General features: G+C 40.3%; 1 pseudogene; it reads left to right on the top strand.

The window, feature by feature from the left end:
- The first annotated feature begins 3617 nt into the window (after nt 1–3617).
- The window catches only part of LOC122815079, a 62680-nt pseudogene continuing 49631 nt past the window's right edge, over nt 3618–16666 (top strand).

A 16666-nucleotide genomic window follows, 5' to 3' on the forward strand; every position in this document is an offset into this window, starting at 1 on the left:
ATGTCCATATTTTTCACTCATATTTTTTATGTTTCCTATTAAATTTGTGGTTTTCTGACAAATCGCTGAGGATTGAGGAATTTAAATAATTGTATACATTTGCTTTTCAGCCTTTATACCCTTCAGAAAATGCATGATAACGCAAATCCTGTTATTCTAGCAACTTCTGAAGTCTATACGAACAATATTTAAAATGTCTCCCTATTTTGAGGCTTTTGTCCAACCATTATTTTAGGTTTTGTCCAGATTTCTTGTGTTAAGAAGTTGATATGTATGTTCAGAAGTTCTTTCTTTTCTGTGTTTATTTGCTAGCAGGAGAACTTGAGAATTTTTAAAGAAGCAAAACCATTGCAACTACCACGGGTATCTTACTGTTTTGCTTCTTAAATGATACTGAAGTCGGTGCCGAATTATGTTGTTTTTACTTCTTTTCTCATTGCATTTTTTTCTCTAGCTGTAAGCTGTGATAAAAAAAAAACACTGTTGTGGCCCAGATCACCTACCTGCAAAATAAATCAGATAAATTAATGATTAAAAGTATTATAACTTCTGACTTAAGAAGCTACTGATAAACTAATAGTAAACACTGGGAGAGAGCACAGCTTGCCTTCACACCCAGGACATGAAGTGTTATGGTCATATGCCACACAGCTCCACCTGATATGCATAAATATTAAAATATGTCAGACACCCTGCCATTACCAGATAGGAAAATAAAAGTATGTGCTCCATACATCCCAGGATACACTGTGCCTTGTTTTATGTTGTCTTCTGCCTCTAGTAAGTTTGATTTAACCAGTCCAGAAGACATCACACTCAGAAGAAAGGAGTACTTCCAGCAGCTTCTGAATAAAAAAACCCCACAAAATCTGCACTGTGTCAGACACAGCCCACTATGAAAGACTACGAAATGCCCAACTTATAGGTTCATAGGTTCATAGGTTGGTACTGAGCTATCTGCCCGAAGGCATATATTAGTCCAGCCATGTTGTGCATAATTCACCGCCCCTTTAGTAGTTCCCTAGACCCTTGTACTAGCAGCTAGTACCCTTGGCCCCTATCTAGTAGTGCTGTTGGTGTGATCCCCGGTGTGAACTTTCTGTTACCCATCCACTCATCAAGGTTCCTCTTGAAGAGTGATAGTGAGGGGCTCTGTCTTATGTAGATCGGGACCCTGTTCCATAGTAAGGGAAGTCTCTGCGAAGGGAATCTATCCCTCCAGCATGTTCTATTCATTGTTGTGTTGAGGTTTATATCCCTAGAGTGTGTAGCTCGAGTAGATTTGGTTTTGCTAAGATGGAGCATGTTCAACAATTCTGGGTTGGACATGGCTCTGTACGTTAGACAGAGATCGCCTCTGAGAAAGCGGTATGCAACAGAGAACAGTCTTAGCTTTTTCAATCGTGCTGCATAGGGCAACTGTTTGAGGCCAGTAATTCTCTTGGTTAGGTACCTCTGTGGTCTCTCCAGCTGCTGGAGATGTCTAGCCAGGTACATTCCAATTGGTGCATTGTACTCAATAATGGGTCTGATGAGGGAAGAGTAGAGGGGCACCATTACATCCTTAGATCTTGATGCAAACCCTTTCATGATCAGATGGGTCACATAGAAGGATTTTCTAATCACTTTGGCAACACGGTTATCAAAGGAAAGCTGGCTATCTATTTGGGTCCCTAGATCCCTTATTTCTTCTTCAGATTTCAGGGGGATTACTTCCTATGTTGTAGTTTGCGGGTACTCTGTTTTTTCCAAAGGGGATTACTACGCATTTTTTTGCATTTAGCTTGAGACCATGGCTTTGACACCATGCATCAGTCTCATTTAAGCCCTTCTGGAGGATCTCCATGTCAGCCGGAGACTCTATTATAGCACCCAGTTTGCAGTCGTCTGCAAACTTAGTCAGCCACAGCCCTTCTGTGCTTGCCTGTACTTCTGAGAAGTATATGCCAAACAGGAGGGGCCCCAGGACAGAGCCCTGAGGCACACCACTCGTTACTGGTCTGGATTCGGACATAGATCCCACTACTCTTACTTTATGGGATCTGTCTGAGAGCCAGTTTGTGATCCATCTTGTGACGTAAGGGTTTATGCCCAGGCTGGTGAGCTTATCAATAATACCCGAATGGGGAATGGTTTCAAATGCTTTAGCAAGGTCAACCTAAGCCATGTGTACCTCCTTTCCCTTATCTATAGCCTGAGTAACTGTCTCAAAGAAATCCACCAGGTTCAGGAGGCATGATCTAACCTTGACGAAGCCGAACTGTGTGGGGTCCAGCGACTGGAGGTTCCCAATCTCTCCATTTATGAGTTCCATAATGATTCACTCCATAGCCTTACAGATCAGACTGGTCAGACTTATTGGTCGGTAGTTCCCAGGGTCAGTTGTGGCCCCAGCCTTGTGTAGCAGGACCACCGTTGCTGTGCGCCATTCTCTGGGCACATATCCTGTGGAGAGGCTGACACTGAACAGGGTATTAAGATGCGGGGTTAATTCCTTTTGGAGCTCACGTATGACACAGCCTGGGACACCATCTGGTCCCATGGTGGCAGTGTTTTTAGCTTTAGATAGAGCCTTGTTAACCAATGTATCAGTAATAATTGTACTTACACAATCCCCTGGAATGGTAATAGGCCCTGTAGGTGGTGGTGGTGGGGGGGGGATTTGCACTGAACCTGTCAGCCAAGATGTTGGCAATGTCAGAAGGGTCAGTGTATTTTGTTCCATTTTGTACTAGCTCAGAACAGACCTGAGTGTTGCCATTTAGGTTTTTGACGTAGCCATAGAAGGCCTTATTGTTATCCTTGGCATCCTTGGCAACTTTCTTTTCAAAATTAGCTTTAGTTGACTTGATGAGGGCCCTCAATTTCTTACTAGTGATGATCAGGGATGATTTTTCTACTTGAGATTTGGCCTTTTTTTGTATAAGTCTCCTCCTTTTATTGTAAGATTTGCTTATGGCCGGGGTCCACCACAAGAAAATTAGAATGGAATCAGCCGGCTCATCAGATGTTACAGCAGATACTATCAAGATTTTAGGTAAATCAGTGGGGAAATGTCTCTAGATGGTACTTAATGAAGTACAGAAATAAAGGCACATTCCAGAAGAGTGACAAATAAGCATTCTAAAATTAGTGTATAAAACAAAGGGAGAATTCATAACAGTGGACAGCACAGAGGTATTAACTCTTGTCACACTGCATTAAAATGCAAAGAGGGTCATTGATAAATGAATATGTACAGTTGTAGAAAGAATGAAGGGATATGAGCAGTTCAGAATCAGATTAAGATGCAGCACATGTGACCCATTGCTTGCAGTGAGACTAGACGGTGGCAAAGAAGCTGCAAATGAGGAAAGAGTACAACTGGGAATTCATAGACTTGGAGAAAACTTATGTCAAGGTCCAAAGAAAGATGATTTGGACACTTCTGCAAAGTCTTGAAGTCCCAGTAACATTGGTAGAATTGCTGCAGGCTATGAACAAAGACGCAATGACACAAGTACAAACAGTATTTCGACTCTCAGAGGTGCTCCCAGTGGGAGTGGGAGTGGGTGTGAATCATGGTTCATATCTGAGCCCACTGCTATTCAGAATGATGATGAGCTACATTATCCAACATGTCATATAAGGGACAGATTAACAAAACTGCTGCTGAAGAAGGTGTGCCACTAAAAGCAGACTCTGAACAGAAAATGTCAGCAAGTAACAGGGAATTCAAATGCAAAACTGAAGCCAATAACACCAAGTACAGACAACATAGTTGTCATGCCAGCAAACAGTGGAAACCAGAAGAAGCTGAAAACGTGAGAAAAAATGAAAAATAGGGAACAGCTTCATATATATCTGGAAGGGGTGGTTGAGGAGAAGGGAAGTCTGAGTGAGAAGGTAAAAGCTAGAATAAGAGGGGCTGCAGCCATCTAGTACACAGTGTTGAAGATGGTGTGTGACAGTCAAATGGCAAAGAAGCTGAAATGAAAGGTGTGTAAAATAGTGGCATAATCAGAGCTTTTGCGTGGCACAGAAACATGGTCAGTAAAGCAGAACATCTTTGGAAGTGTGTGCTGATAGAAATGAACTTCCAGTGTCGGATGAAAGGATTCACACTGTGGGACAGATGAGGAAATAAGGACATCAGGGCAGAAACCAAAATAGCCCAGAGTCCAGAGATGTGCTAGAAAAACAAATTATGGGGGTTTGGACAAATATTCAGGAAAGCAAAAAACAATTCAGCGAAGAAGGATTTGAGAGACAAGAAGAATGGAAGAGGAGACGAGGATCTTTAGTCACGAGATGAATGGGATGAATGAGTGAAATCCTGCGACAGTTAGGCATGACTGCCAAAGAGGGTAGGACAGTAACACTAAACTGAAAGCAGTGTTGACATCTGACATCATACCCTGAACCCATTTGTAAAAAGCATGAAAAAGTCTGAGGGTGATGAGGAGGAGGAGGAATATCAATTTAACAATGGTACTGCACTTCAAATCATGACATCTGCTAATATAATAATAATATAATAATATAATGGCAGGCGAAAAAGGCTAGGCAGTCGTTACATTTTAACTGATTCTATGTAATGCTACAACAGTGTGCTTTATCAGTGTTCTCTCATGTATTATCCAACAAACCTGATACTGAATGTGTGCCAGCCTGGCAAAATGGAAAACAAAAAGCAAGAAAATTATGTGTAGGGTCATAGGATCATAGGAGGTTATGAGGCTATTGACCCAGAGGTCATTTCAAGCCTAGCTGATTCATCCAAATATAATACCACAGATACTCTAGTCAGTACCCAGGATTGAATTTAGTAATGACTGCCCATGTCCAGGAGGGTTGTGGGTGCTATCCCTGGTAAGAATTTACAGTGCCCCATCCACTTGTCTAGGTTCCTTTTCAACAGTGTCATAGAGATGCTCTGATTCACATGAATTGGCAGCCTATTCCAAAGACGTGGCAGTAATTGGGAGACAAATTTGTCCCTCCAGCATCTCTTATTCAAGTCACAGGCCATATTTAGGTCCCTAGAATGGGTAGCTCTAGTCCTGTTTGATTTATGGGTGTGCAGCAAATTCATTAGGTTTGGGAAGGAGACTGCTCTGTTAGCCAGGCTTAAGTCCCCTAAGAAGTCTATACGATACCGAGTACAGTGACAGGGACTTTAGTCAGTCTGTGTAAGGCACATGCTGGAGTCCCTTTATCTTCTTAGTTAGAAACCTCTGAGGTCTCTCCAATTGCTGCAGGTGCTTTGTATGGTACATGCTGAACGGGGAGTTATACTCAATTATCGGCCTGATTAGTGATGAGCATAGAGGGGTTATAACCTCAAGTGTGCTACATAGAAAGCCTTCCTTATTACAGTAGATACATGGTGGTCAAAGTTAAGGTCACAATCTACTTGTGATTCCAGATCTCTTACCACTTCGTAGGTACATAGGGTATTGTTAATTTGATAGTGTAAAGGGGCATTGTTTTTACCAAAGAAAATGATGATGCATTTCTTTGCATTCAGTTTGAGACTGTGACTAAGACTCCAGTTGTTGGTCTGTGTAAGACCCTTCTGAAGTATACTGACATCATTTGGAGATTGAATAATTGCACCCAGTTTGCAGTTGTCCACAAACTTAGTCAGCCACAGCCCCTTAGTTTTGGCCTGAACTTCTGAGAAGTACATACAAACAGTAAGGGGCCCAGCACTGACCCTTCTGGCATCCCGCTGATGACAGGCCTGCTGATTGATGTGTAGTCACCTACTTTGATAGTGTGTGACTGGTTTGTGAGCCAGTTGGCAAACCATCTGACAACAAAGGGGTTTACATTCAGTTTGCTAAGTTTATCAGCATTGAATAAGTGGGATTTTGTCAAATGCCTTTGTCAAGTCGAGGTATGCTCTTGTCAATTGCCCTGGTCGCATTTTTGAAGAAATCCACCAGGTTTAATAGGCAGGATCTCCCCTTGACGAAGCGGAATTGGGTTGGATCCAGGGTTTGGAGGTCCCCTATGTCTTTATTTATGAGGTGCATGATGATACATTCCATGGCTTTACAGGTGAGGCCGGTCAGACTTATGGGTGTATAATTCCCTGGGTCTGTTGTTAGGCCAAGGGGAATAACTGTTGCTGTTCTCCATTCAGCAGGAACAAATCCAGTCGTTAGGCTGTGATTGAATAGGGTACTTAATGGTGATGCTGGGTCATGTTTTAGTTTGTTTAGAAGACAGCTTGGGATGCTGTCTGGTCCCATAGAGGCTGTGTTTTATGCCTTAGACAAGGCTTTAGTCACCTGCTCTTTGGAGATGTAGGGTGGGGGAGGGTTGGGGGGCAAGGTTTGTGATAAGTCTGGAGGGGATAAGGAAGTGAAATGTTTGCCAAATCTGTCCACTGAAAGTTTGCTATCTCTGTGGGATCAGTGTGTGTGATACCGTTAGTCACTAGTTCGGCACATGCTTGGTCCTACCTGTTAGGCTACGTACGTAGCTGTAAAAAGCCTTATGGTTATCCTTAGCTGTGATTGTTAAGTTTTTCCTCAAAGTTACCCTTAGAGGATTTGACATGTTGTCTTATTTGCCTGTTGAGGCTGAGGAGGGTGCTTTTCCATTGTTGGGGCCTCACCTTAGTTTTCTTAGACTACAACTTTTTGCATTTGTTGCAAAGTTTGTTGATGCTGGATGTCCATCAGAGTGGTTTGTTTTTACTTGGGTCTTTGGCTTTGACTCTGTCTGGAACAGGTGAGTCTATATACTTATACAAGTGGTTGTACAGGGCTTTACTGTAAGCTTTGGTGTAGTTACCACTTCCAGCTTAGGGTGGGGCTTGGAGTGAATTTATACCTTCCACTAGAAGGGTATACTTTGCTTTGGTGAAGGTTTTTAGTTTGACTTCACCATTTGTGAGTTCTGGTGTTAGTGCCAGTTTGAAATTGACAGATTTGTAGTCAGATTTAACTAATGAGGGTCATGTTAGTGAGGATCAGATCTAGTATGTTTGTTCTTCATGTTGGTGTTCGAACAATTTGTTCCAGGGCATTTGAGTTAACAAAGTCAAGGAATTTTTCCACTAGTGAGTTAGGGTTAGAGTAGGTTTCCCAGTTGATGGTGGGATAATTGAAATCCTCCAAGCAATATTTGGATTGACTCCAGTTTGGTCAAGCAGGACTTGTGCACATCATGATCCATGGAGGGAGATCTATAACTATCTATGACTTGAATTGGGGTCTTACCCACAGTAATCTGAACTTGGAGTAATTCCATGAAGCTGGACAGACTAACTAGTCAGGAGGTGAATTTATATCTAATATAGATAGAAACATGGCCTTCTTTGGTTCTCACACATTCGTTTTGTGGTCTGAAGGTGTGGAAGGCATTGTAGCCTTGCAAGGCTGGGGTACTCTTTGAGGTCTTGAACCATGTTTTTTCTATGACTGCTGACAGAAGTGCTTCCAGGGTGTGCAGCTTTTGGTTTATGTTCCTAGCATTTAGCAGCATAAGCCTTATTTTGTTATGGTTGGCCATTTTCACATGGGCAATTTTGTTTTTGAGACTTTGCCTAAGAAAAGCCTTATGGGGAGGCAAGAGCCTTTGCCAGCAGCCAAAAGCATAGTGATGCAGGTGTAAACCATCTCTGGCTAAGCAGCAAGGTTTGTTGACCATGTCATGCCAGGCTGACAACAACTGGATCCCCTTTGAATGACATCAAAAAATAAGCAAATTATTGAAATCAGTCATTTTTTTGTTTATACTGTGGCATTATTCTAGGTGAGGGTAATGTGCTGCCCAAGGCTAGGGACATACCTGCCTGGGACACATACTCGGAAAGCTCAAGCATGTCTCTCTTCAAATAGTCCAGTAAAGCACATCTGAGGTCATTCACTCCAGCATGAAAAATGACAGTCATAAGGGTACTTGTTGCCAAGAGACTTGAGAGCACGCATGATCTGATGAATCATGGCACTGGACAGGCAGCTGACCATGACTTTCTCCTTATCTAACCTGGTGGGTGGAACATCTGTGTGTTTCACTATGGAGTCTCCCTTGACAAGAACATTTGTTTTTTGAGTGTTATGCCTTAAGGACTTGGTAGATGAGACACTGGTGTTGCTATGTGTCTTTGGTGCTGTGGGAACTGTGTTAGTTGTAGCAGGCTTTTGTTTTGGAAGTCTCTGGAGTTCTGGTAAGTTTATTGAGAGAATGTCCACATATGTTGATTTATGTGTTGGATGTATACTATGTGTATGAGTAGTGGTATTATGTGCATGAGTTGTGGTGGGTGAGTTGACAATCTCTTCTTTGGTACTGTTTCAAGTCCAAGAGAGTAGAGATTCAAGATTCATGGTGTAGATACATCTGTCACACTCTGTACTAGAACAAGTTATTAGTAGAGGGTTGTCAGTGTACATGAGGTAGTTGCTACTCTGCATTGGGAGACCCAAGTCAACAGGGCAAGCAGGAGAAACAAGGGTAGTCCAACTGCCCATAATGCTAGGTTTGAAGAACTGTCATCACAATTAGGGTTCTTCCAGGACTGATCTAAGAGGTGCTCTGTAGATGGGTATTTCTGATTGGGGTTTTGGCTGGTGGTTTAATAGGTCACAGCTTACTAGTAATACTTCTTAGACTGGAGATGTACTAAAGATGAGGACTACACTAATGTACTACAGCTGTATCTAAGGGAAAAATTGTAAAAATTATATCTCCATCTATGGTGCACAATTGCATGGCAGAGGACAGTGCTGAGCAACATGCAAACAAGAAGAAACCCTCTCAAATGTGGAGCTTAAAAATACCAGAAGCTAAAAAACACTTTAAGATACTCAAATGAACCAATAAGGGTGCTTATTGCAAGCCATGGTTGTGCAGTGGTTAGCAATGTCACCTCACAACAAGAGGTTCTCCAGTTCGATCCTCAGCTGGGGTGCCTTCTGTGCGGAGTCTGCATGTTCTCTCTGTGCTCACGTGGGTTTCCTCCGGGTGCACCAGTTTCCTCCCACATCCCAAAGACATGCTGTAAGTGGACTGGACACTCTGAATTTGCCCTAGGTGTGAGTGCATGCATGTGTGTGCCATCTGTGGAAGGTTAGGCGCCGGGCTGGCAACTCGACACCATAAAACTCCACTACCAATCATGAGCAGACAGGTGATCCATTGTGGCAATCCCTAACCGGGATAAGCTGAAAGAAGAAGATTGCAAGCTCTAGACCAATTACCCTTCACCAGAGAGGTTCAATCAACACACTTCTCTCACAAGAGTGCAGAAGGGCCCCTTCCTTGCAAAGATGGCTTGGAAAATGTGTTTAAAACACAACAGCCACTAAAAACATAACCAGATTCTGCAACCCTGTATCTAGATTATGCTGCAGCTATTAGTTGCATTCATGCAGGCAGGAAACTCTAAAAATATTTTAAATGCCAGAAAAACAGCAGTGAGAAACTAAAAAATGTTTTAAACAGCAGAAAAACCGCAAGGAGACACTAAAGAATGTTTTAAACAGCAAACAAATCAGTTATTTAAAACACTGCTTGGTGGGAAAACAGAACAAACAGAACAGATGCTTTGCAAACAGTGAAAAGTTACAATTACCTTTCAGACAGTGAAACTAGCAAAGAAAAGCTTTGCAAAAAGTGAAAACAGCAACACAATACAATTTAACAGGCATGTATTGTTACATTATCAAACAGGTCATAAGGGATAGATTAACAAAGCTGCTGTTGTAGAAGGTGTGACACTAAAAACAGACCCTGAAAAGTAATTTCAGCAAATGGCAGGGGACTAAAATACAATACTGAAGGCAATAGCACCGAGTACAGAGGAGATAGTTGTTATGCATAATAAATTTGTAATAAATACCCATATCAAAAATATAGAATAAGCACATTGGTTTTCAGATAAAATATATTTAAACATTTATTTTATTCTCTTATTTTGAGGATGTAGGTGACTTGGCTATAAAGGGCTTCTTACCATGCATTAGTTACAATAAAAAATCAAAATAATATAAAATATTGCAAGGGTGTGCAACACTGTATAACATTTGGGCAACAAGGGAGAAGACAATCAGGGAAAAGAGACAAAAACTCCAGTTAACGCTACCATTGACTACTGTACATTGGTTAGTGATGACCATCAGCTCAACATGCCAGCTCTCATGTCCTCCATGTAACATGACCAGTTAATATGTGATTTTGTGTCGTTTATCAGCATGGGCATATTCTACAGGATCCCACATGCTAGTGAAGGTTCTCACTGCACGATAGGAGCAGCTGCATTCCTTTAGGTATCCTACCACATCAATGCCTTGCAGCAGTGCTGTGATCAAAATTAAATTAAAGAATATAAAATAAAAGACGTGAGTAGAAAATGAACGTGCGAAAAACTAGATGGTATTATCACTAAATGCAAAAGGATTAAGAATTATGTAAGAAAGTATCTATGTTTATACTGGTTGAAAAGCAAAAGGTAGAAGTAATTTTTGAATAAGATCTCAGTGGATATTTTATATCTCCATCTTCTCCCTTCTTGCCTCCATTCTATACCTCCTTCCCCCAAAATCATCTCTGAGCTAATACTAAAGACATGCTTGAGAAGAGAATATATAATCTGTATGGGTCCAGAAATCATGCTAAACTGTTTCCTTATGAGTATGAAACTCCTTCTGTTAGTCCTCCTTCTTAAGTTATTCATCTGCAGTATCTCCACTGGATAAGTACCAAAAGCTGGAGAAAAATTGTAGCAGTGTCCCTCCAAAAGGGTGGCCCTACCACATAGTCCCCCTCCAAAAGGGAGGCCCTACCACAAACCCTGGCAAAAATAGATTTCTTAGCCTTACCAGCACCATTTGCAAGATAATGGAATGTATCATCATGGACATAAAACCATTTTTTTTTCTAAAAGATATATCATGCTTACTCAACCAAGATAACGTCTTTTAAAGAACCACAGAAGCACTAGATGAGGCTAAATCCATGCATACAGTTGTCTGGATTTAGTTAATTCCTTTGACATTAAACTGCACTCTTGAATTACTGGCAAACTAGTCAAACTTAACATAAATCTCTAATTAACCCTTTGGTTTGTCATCTGGTTTGCTTGTAGAATCCATTCCATTATAGCTGGTTCACACTATCCTCAAAGATATTTTTTTTCACCAGTGGGGTACCCCAGGGTTATATTCTGAGACCCCTTCTATCTGATATTTACTTTTCTGATGTTAAAACTGACACCAATGATTTTTGGTTGATTATACTCATGAATTACTGGAAGTTTGAAGCCATTGCCTATTGTACTGAAGACATTCAGATACTCTAGCAGAGTTTAACTTTGACAGTCTTGTGGTGTCAGACTCATAGTCTGAAGTTAAATGACAACAAGGTTCATTTGGGAAACAGGCATTTGCACATTAACCATGTAAATTATGCTCCCTTAAAAGAGACATTTCCATTACAGATGTAGACATCTTCATGGATAATAAATGCTAATCTGACCAACATGTGTCCACTGCCATTAGAAAGGCCCCCTATTTCACCAAACAGATTATTTAGTGCATCTATTATTCATCAAAAAAGGTAACTGTTCCCCTTGTCTGGTCCATACTGAATCCTTTAGGGTGCATCTATCCAAACATCTAAACCAACATGAAAATTGGAAGCAGTTCTTCACCAAGAAAGTATTAGATATGAAATCTCTGTTACTCAGAGTATCTAAAAGCACTGTTTCTCTTCTCTGTCTCAAATCCACTCCTATATGGTGAGCTATACCTGGTCACCTATAAAGACGTAATCCTACTATATATATCCACAAGAATGGTGGTAACACAAATACATGACCAAAAGACCTAAATCTATATGGCAACATAAATAATAAGAACAACAGTTCATTAATCAGGTAGGCACACTGGACACATAGTCTCTTTTAGGTGGTGACTCAAGAGCAAAGTCTGGTTAAGTGACTTGCTTGAGGTCATACAGCAGGCAAATGAGGACTGAGGGAAACAAACCCTATACTACAGGAACTACAGCTCACAGCCTTAACCCTCACAGCCAACTGACAGACACAGAATTTTGTAGCATGACAACTCTGTCTTCCAAAGAATCCTCCATCTTCTGGAGCAAACTTTCCCTTTCTGTAAAACCAGATATGTACCTAGTTATTTTGGTGCCTGGTGCCTTTCCCAGGCTTGTGCACTCTATCAACTTTAAGTTGAAGAACAAAACAGAAAAGAAAAAAAATATTCTCCATAGACTTCAGAAGTAAAACAAAAAGGCACTTCATTTCTTTTTTTGTTTTACTTTTAAACCACAGCAGACAGCTAGTTGCATTTGTAGGAATCAGCTGCAACACTTTATGCCAAACATGCAGTGCTAAAGTACTTCAATTCTGACTGCAGATGCAATATGGGTGTTCATTTCTGAGTGTTGGTAATGCACTGAATACCAATCAGCATATGCTGGCTGCACCCCCTAACAGCCCACCCTTCCCCAGATAGCTACTCCTTTCACCCTGCATATCTATACCTCTCTGTGCAGAAGAGCAGTTATGTCACTATTACTCTAAGCAATGCATTGGTGATTTTAATTGGGGTCTATATTATAAACACAAATGCTTACTTACCCGAATACCTAAACGTCGACACATATTTCGCAAACTTCAAATACACTGAATGCCCTAAACGACGAAATTCAAAAAGTCGAACTGTCATAGTTGTCCCACCCCGCCGCCCAGTACATACTACCTACACAAATAAACTAAATAAACCACATACATGCACTAACCAAAACCCTACTTCTAACCCTAAACTAAACCCTACTTCTAACCCTACACTAAATCTAACATACATTACCATCTATGTAATTACCTTAACCCTCACCCTAACCCCAAGGTCCGTAACTTTCGCACACTTACCTTACGGAACTATACTGCAGAAGGGCTAACCATGACAATTCAATGTTTCCAATTTCGTGCTTCTGGACAATTGATGTTTTCCCAGTTCGATGAAGACGTGTTGACGTTTAGGCATTCGGGTACGTAAACGTCAGTGCTTATAATATAGACCCTTTTAATTGTGGGGTCAGAGTATCAGAGAAAGAGTGATAAGATTTGTAACAGATTCAAGGAAATACAGAAAATGACAAATATAGATGTTAGGAAATGACATAAATACATGTACAGAAAGGAGAAACAAGACCAAAAAGAGCTATTTTATTTTTGCCAGAAATTTATATGGCAAGTCTATGTGGAGTGAACCTTTGGCATTCCCTGTTTTTTTTTTGTTTTTTTTTTGAGGTTGCATAGGTAATTGGGAAAACTCCATCTAGGATCAATAATTTTTTTTTTGTTCAAAGACACTCATTTTAGCAGACTTTGAGACGAACACCTAGACATTTTTTTTTTTGCAAAGACTGGAGTAAATGACTGCTGACTTATAATGAAAAGATAAAACAAAACAGGAATATTTATCCTTACACATAAGAGGCATGACATCAAAAAGGAAAATGTGGAAAGATAAAGTGATAGAAACAAACAAACATGCAGGCAAATGTAGATTATATGAGTTAGAATGGGAGCTATATAAGGACAAAGTGTAAAGAATAATTATAAAAAAAAAATAAAAAATAAAAAACAGAAAGCAAATATATAAATCCACTTTTTTCCAGGACACTTCAGGACATAAATAATTATATTGATAGTCAGGAGAGAAGAACAAGTAGTTGATGAGAATCGTGATAAAAAAATGGACAGAGTTGGGCATCATTAGTAGAAAACAGCAAGTGTGCACGGAATGAAGGAAAAGTACTTCCGGAAAATAAAATGAATAACACAGAATGTAATGGGAGATGTAGGGGGACTCCATTGAGGTACTGTGTCATGCACACCTCCTTGTACATTTCATGGTGCCTTCCCTGATTCAGCAATTGCCCTTACATGAGGATGCATAGTCCTCTAACACAAAGGTGTCTAGTCTAGTACCATGAAGGCCTCACTCCATGGCCATGCTGAACAGTAATGAGGCATTCAGAGAGGAGAGGCATATACTAAATAGTCATGTGGTCTCTCCCTGGAACCACCCCTAAGAAGACATCCACATGGCTGAACAATTCACGAAATCACTAGGCCATTTAAATCTGCAGGGCCATCCTCACCATGTGGCAGTACTGAACAAAGCCAAAGGGCCATGTTCAACCACCAAAAACAAATTTAATGAGGGACCAGTAGACATCAGGTATTACTCCTAAAGTGCCATAATGTAACCAACACCAAAATGGCAATCAGGGTGAGGGATGCACTAGACAGCGGGAATTACTCTTAAAAGTGCCATAATGACACTAGCGGTAGTACAGGGTTTGGGAAGTTGAGGGGGTGCACAATGCACCAGAGGCTACTCTTTAAAGTGCCATAATGGTACCAATGGTAGTACAGGGACTGGGGAGTTGAGGGGATATACAACTTACTAGAGATTATTCTTTAAAGTGCTGTAATGGTAACAAGGGTAGTACAGAGATTGGGAGTACCACCATACCTCTTAACTGTACAGATTTTTGCAGAAGATACAGATTTTTGCCTCATATATTTGATCCATTTTTCATAAAATTATGGTTTTCTGGCAAACTAGTGACAAACCATTAAAGATCAAAGTTAGAACATAATAACAGACACTTCAGTTTCAGAGTTCATACCCTTCAGAAAATTCATACTAATGCAAACGCTGTTATTCTATCAACTTTCTAAGCTTGTAAGAGCAGTATTTAAAAAATGTCCCTATTTTTTTAGCTTTTGCCCCACATTTATTTATAGCTTTGTCAAGATTTCTTGCTCCAAGAGATTGAAAGGTATGGGGACCACTGAATACTGGACCAAAGTAAAGTGCCATAATGGCACTCACTTCATAAATGGGATCTGTTTGTATGACGAAGCACTGGACACCAGAAATGACTCACAGAGCAAAATGCAATATCTGCAGTAATGGCAGTACTGGGACTGGAGATACATGCACTCCAGCTATTATGGGGAGAGGAGACTGACAGGAGGGCAAATAGGGTAGGGGCAGGTACAGGGACTGTGTTTTGTGTGTGTGTGTGTGTGTGTGTGTGTGTGTGTGTGTGTGTGTGTGTGTGTGTGTGTGTGTGTGTGTGTGTGTGTGTGTGTGTGTGTGTGTGTTAATGTTTGTGAACTTGTGTGTGTGATAGAGTTAATGGGGGAAGGATGCCACAGCATCCACAACAAGCAAGTGACTGCTGCAACATGCAGATCAGCAATTATCTGCATATCATAGTAGTAATTGCTATTCAAAGACATGCATACTTGTTGATAATGAGGTCTTACCTTATCATAGCTAATGTCTTCAAATTGCAGATGGGAGCACTATGAGAAAAGGGATGTATGTCTCATGCTAGACAGCTTAATAAATTCTAGGATAGATTCTGACATTACATATAAGAGATGCAAAAGGTTTTGAAATTTGAAAAGGTAAGGATTTTCTAGGTATTGCTGGAAGTACTTTTTTAAATAAAATGTAGGTTATGTCTTCAAGTTGAGCTATAGTGCAACAGGAAATATAATAAATAATGAATATTAAACATGCAAGCTTTGGAGCACTATTGAAGAAACCAGATAAACATATGGATAATTCACGATATGGAAATTATACTAAAAACTGAAAGGTTATTGTTACAGCACTTCACTTTATGCCTGGTGTCCAAATTGTCTTTGAATGAATCCAAGTGATGTAATTTAGTGTAAAAATCCCATGATGTGTTTATATAATATTACTGTTAATTTTAAATGATCCTTGTAAAATAATGTATACTATTTCAGTTATGTATGTGTTTTCATCCATTCCACCCTCCATTGCCCCTAACTCCTGTACAACACCCACAAAACCCCTCCTTATGTCCAATAACATTAATAGTATTCTTAACAAAGTTACAGAACCTACAAACATGGTTTCTTCCGTACTTATCAGATATTGCTGTCATTACCAAAACATGGCTAAAACCTCATATAAAAGATTCCGAAATTCTGTCCCCTGGCTACAATATAATTTGATATGACAGATGACACAAAAAAGTGTGAGGCCTAGCAATTATTTACAATAACTGTCTAACTTTCTCATCCCTCATAACTAACATACCAACCTTTCAAAATGCAGAACTTATTCTCTCTTTTCTCAATGTTAATAAGTATAAGAAGTTATGTATAGTAGCCCTCTGTGTACCACTCAGTAATAATATTAGCTTATTAGAAGAAATTCTTTGCTAGATAAGTACAAATATTACTATTGAAACCATTAGTTTAGGTGACATTGACTTTGACTGGTGACATTAACATTGACTGGTTATCTGTGACATTTAACACCCCTACTACTATTCTTAACTTATATGGGTCCAAGCAACTAATCTCTTCTCCTACTCGATTCAGCAAATCAAATTATAAAAATTCTATCATGGACTGGATACTTGTCTCTGTCTCCAGCAGGTATGGTAACTCAGGGGTACTACCTGAATCCCTTAGTCACCATGGTAACTTAGGGGTACTACTTGATTCCCTTAGTCACCATGGTAATTCAGGGGTACTACCTGATTCCCTTAGTCACCATGGTAACTAAAGGGTACTACCGGATTTCCTTAGTCACCATGGTAACTCAGGGGTACTACCTGATTCCCTTAGTCACCATCACTCTAT

Source organism: Protopterus annectens, chromosome 11.part0, assembly GCF_019279795.1.
Source record: "Protopterus annectens isolate FY-2018-M chromosome 11.part0, PAN1.0, whole genome shotgun sequence".
Taxonomy (NCBI): domain Eukaryota; kingdom Metazoa; phylum Chordata; order Ceratodontiformes; family Protopteridae; genus Protopterus; species Protopterus annectens.